We start from the raw sequence: 4771 nt of genomic DNA, 5'->3' as shown, positions 1-4771 counted from the left end.
CTATGCCGAGCACCTGCTTATATAGCCAGATGCCCCGCCCATTTTGGCGGGCTCGGGCGCGTTGCTTCACCATAGGCTCGCGCAGCTCTGCTGCGCCGTCATTGGTTCATTTCTGAAACAATGGCAATGCAGATGCAGTGGTGTCCTGCATGAGCCACAGCCGTGGCGTGACATTTGCAACAACGTCGCAGGAAATTTGCTCAGAAATTAGCTTTGTTACCTCAAGCAGGAAAGCGTCAACACAGGCGCTCTGCAGACGGCTTGTGAGTGAAGCACTGACCGGGGCTGCCTTTGAGAGCGACGCAGGAACAGAGCTGCTTGAAGCGGCGATCTGATCCGGTGCTGCAAGGTGGCGCGCTGATCAGTGCTGCTTGAGGGAGGCGAGCTGTGGGCGGCGAGCTGCGAGCAGTGAGCAGAGAACAGAGGCGGTGAGCTGATATTGCTGCTGTAGAACGGCGGCTGGATCAGCTTGCCGGCGAAGGGGGCTGAATTGGTTCGGGCGGCGGGTCGCTGTGAAGGGACCCGAGGCTCGCCGTGTTTGGAAGAGGAAATTTGCTTTCTTTTTGAGTATGTTTGTGTTTTATTTTGTCCGTTATCACAACGGTTGTGCATTGTGGCACTGGAACGGGCCCTTTGTATGCAATAAACACATTTTTTCCAGCACGCTCGGCGAACCCTTCCACCGCAGGTCCGAAAAGGCCAGTGGGGGTAGATGTTGTCGCTGAAGGAGAAAGAATTAGTGATCCTATGCCGAGCACCTGCTTATATAGCCAGATGCCCCGCCCATTTTGGCGGGCTCGGGCGCACTGCTTCGCCATAGTCTTAGGTCATATGACTTAGGTCAATGACGCCATAGGTCATTGGTTCATTTCTGAAACAATGGCAGTGCAGATGCACTGCTGTGATTGAAAAAAAGGCTTCAGTAAATCGGAGAAAAGGAGTTTCCCGTAGCGTCTAGCGACGCAGTACGAAGTGAAGTATCGAAAGGGAACCAGAGTCCATCTGCATCATAAACCATATCTAAAGATATCATGACCGAAGGTTTTTACATTTTTCTTGCTACATCTGATTCACTCAGTGGGGTCTTAGCCAACGGTCACAATGAATTTAACAACGATGGATGAACATATCATCAGTATGTCTGTTCACAGTCTTTTAATAATAAATATGGCACTAAAGCGTAGATATTAGCATAATTCATCCAATCTTCACAAATCTCATATCTTGGTTTGTTTGACCTCCTGCTCATTTTTCTGGTCTTCATCTTTTCCCTCAATTTCTAGTGTCTCTTTCTCTGTCTCTTCTGGCTCGAGCCCTTGCTCTTTCCTGATCTGGGCCTCAATCTCCGCTGGGTCTATGTAGGTGTAGAAATAAGCCATGATGGAGAAGATGATGCTCACAGCCACTAGCAGTGACGCAAACAGCACATACTCTGCCCACAGCACAGAGTCATGAAAGGAATGTTTCACAAAAATTCTGTCATTTATTTTGTTCCCAGCCTGTATGAGAATATTCATGCAGCCTAGCTGAATATGTGTAGTGTGTGTGTGTTAGGACATGAGCTCATATGCAGCACCTGTTTAGGAAGCTTTCCTAGCTCTGCCACAATCAGCACAATGATGTTTCCCACAGCATTGGTGCACAACCAGCTGGCCTGCAGCATTGACTTCATGTTCTTTGGAGCCTAAAGACATGGAAATACAGCTGTTGAGAGGGAAGTGTTCGGAGCGTATTGTTCGGAGAATTATCTTTGCAGTCTGCAAATGTCAAATTAAATATTCCAGTGAAGAATACACTATTAATACCACACAATATTTGCTAGGACTAGGTTTAGTGATATTGTCAACAATATTAAATTAAAAAAATGTGTTCCATCTGTGATTTTAAACAAGTTGTGGTTTTTGACTTTTGCTCTTCAGGATGATATACAGCTTTACTTTTTGTTTTTGTTTTGTAAATCTAATAATGAAAATTTGGCCCAAAAAACTAAAAAAAGTTTAAAACTTCTCTCTGGTGATGTACTGTATATGCCAGTCATCCAATCATCTCGTAAGCTCAAAACTCACCCTTTTCTTGCAATTGATTGGAAATGTATGTTCAAATCTGCCTCCAGCCATTTTAAAAGAAAAAAAAAACTATTAAAACATGGACTGTTTGATCTGAATCGTGTTTTAAATCATGTATCTAGTTATTTAGGCATTATGTGTTATGTTTAGCTATGTTTGAACCCATTGATTTTACCCCTTGGCTTTTTTTGTTGTCTGCAATCTATATTCTGTATTCAATTATTGTTTAAATTAAAGCAAAAAAAACTTGCCAATCAAAAACCTAGTCTCACCCTACATTTTTTTATTTTTCGATAATCCGTATCACTTAGATCTAATTCATATTATGTGGCATCTAGACCATGTATTTTAGTACAGCGAGAACGCTGTATTAACCAATCCTGTTGTTGTACCTGTGAGTATGAGAACTGCAGGCCAGTGACTGAGAACATGACCTCTCCTGAAGTAATGAGGAAGTACTGAGGAATCTGCAGAGCCATGTGGGCTTCATGTCCTCAACTTCTATTATAGTCTATCTACACTGCACACACACAAAAACACACATGCACATATAAACCAGAAGACACAATATCAGGACTATATAAAAACTCCTACTAAAGTACACACATCAGAGGAGAACACAGTGCTGGGGATGAGAAAGGTGTATGAGGCACCGAATCCAAACTTCCGGGAAAACTCACACCACTGTTCACCATGTCTGAGCACGAAATCCCGCCTTAGAAGAGAAACCAACAGCAATCAGACACCATTAAGACACTTTAAGACACAAGGATTTATTCAAGTCAAATTGAAGTGGTATTCAAAACTCATTTTAATCCCATAATGTGCCTTTTTTTTTTTAAACTGACAAGAAAAAAAAAAAAAAAAAAAAAAGTAGGATGGCACTTGACTGGATTATGAAAAAAGGACCAAAAATATGGCAGCATTTAGGTTGTGTATTTTCACAGCTGCATGCACCAACCAAGCAACTGAAGTGAAGTGAAGTGACATGTGGCCAAGTATGGTGACCCATACTTGGAATTAGTGCTCTGCATTTATCCCATCCAAAGTGCACACACACAGCAGTGAACACACACTTTTTTTTTTTTTGCTGTGGCGCCCGGGGAGCAGTTGGGGGGTCGGTGCCTTGCTCAAGGGCACCTCAGTCGTGGTATTGAAGGTGGGAGAGAGCGCTGTACATTCCCTCCCCCCCCCTACAATCCCTGCCGGTACGAGACTCGAACCCGCAACTTTTGGGTTACGAGTCTGACTCTCTAACCATCTCTAACCAACCGCTATTGAGATGAATGGGAATGCTAACAGTTCTTCCTTTTCAATAACTGGTTTCACTTAGAAATAATTCTAGTTTTGCATGTCACTGGGCACATTATGTGGCACTTAGACCACGTATTTTAGCATGGTGAGAACACTGTATTAACCAATCAGAAACCGGGACCAAGACTATCAATTTTTTTTATTACTAAACAACTTTTGAAAATAATAAGTGCTGTTTGTGCAAACAGTGTAATTAGTGAATTCCTCTAATTACAATGTATACAAGCAGCTTATTTTTTTCCAAAAAGAAAATATCTGATAATGTGGCAGCATTTAGGTTGTGTCTTTTCAGGGCTGCATGCTCCAGCTGAGCAACTGCTATTGAGATGAATGGGAATGCTAAGAGTTAGTAAAACGTCATTAGTAAGTAAGAAGAGACAATGATTTCATGTTGACTTTAAAAAGTAATTTGATACAAGCAATTATCAACTTTGTTAACAAGTTAAAGCATGTTGGCAATTAAAGTATTTTATTAAACATGAATGAAAATTCGGAAAAACTCACTTCCCCTGATTCACCAGTGTGTAGTTTGTAGTGGCTGATGGTTCGATGGAATCCAGGTTGGTGATATTCAGATCTGCTGTCCAGCCATTCACAAATCTGTGAGACATGAAATCATTCAGTGAAAGTTTGGTTTTAAGGAGCAGTTAAACCAATTTTAAAGTCCTACCTAATGGCATTCTTCCCTTCCCTTGGTTTGGACTTGATGTCTTCTTCCTGGAGGAAAAAAGAAAGGTCAGTGTCAGTTTCACTGCTATATTATTCAGTTATATTTTACTCTAATGTTTTTACCAGGCCATGAACCTGTTTGTTCATTAAAGGGGTCATGAACTGAGAAACCAAAATTGCCTTGATCTTTTGACATATAAGAAGTCATTGTACTATAAGAATATCCTGTAAGTTTCAGAACTCAAAACTTTCTTTTTAGTTTAAGAACAGCTTATATTGAAGCCAGTCTTGTTAAAACGACAGCTTGTGGAATGTGTCACTCTATGATGTAATAGTGTGGATAAGCACCGCCTCCGCAGAAGATCATCAACGCCTGTTTCTACATCGCTGCCTGTTTAGCCCTGCCCCCCGATTCACGCATATAGTGTTTACGAGAGAGGCGAACACTCAGATCTACGCAGAAACCAAACGATAAAGATGCTGCGAAGACAACAAGACGCTGTGCAGTGCCAAGTTGTGGAAAAAATAGTATTTGCTTTGCCTTCCTTCTGATCCCAACGTTAGGAAAGAGTGGATGGTCTTTATTTTTAATGAAGATCCAGACTGTGTCAGTAAGAACTTGGTCCTTTGTTCACTTCATTTTATCACGGACTCATTTACAAACAAGGCACAATTCGACACAGGATTTTCAGAAAGATTGAAACTAAAAGATGATGCTGTGC

General features: G+C 41.7%; 1 pseudogene; it reads right to left on the bottom strand.

The window, feature by feature from the left end:
* Positions 1-1164: 1164 nt before the first annotated feature.
* LOC107670307 (solute carrier family 15 member 1-like) overlaps positions 1165-4771 on the bottom strand; it is a 12187-nt pseudogene continuing 8580 nt past the window's right edge.

Source organism: Sinocyclocheilus anshuiensis, unplaced genomic scaffold (assembly GCF_001515605.1).
Source record: "Sinocyclocheilus anshuiensis isolate Anshui unplaced genomic scaffold, SAMN03320099.WGS_v1.1 scaffold732, whole genome shotgun sequence".
NCBI lineage: Eukaryota > Metazoa > Chordata > Actinopteri > Cypriniformes > Cyprinidae > Sinocyclocheilus > Sinocyclocheilus anshuiensis.
The sequence above is the reverse complement of the archived record's forward strand: the minus strand, read 5'-3'. Positions and strand labels throughout refer to the sequence as shown.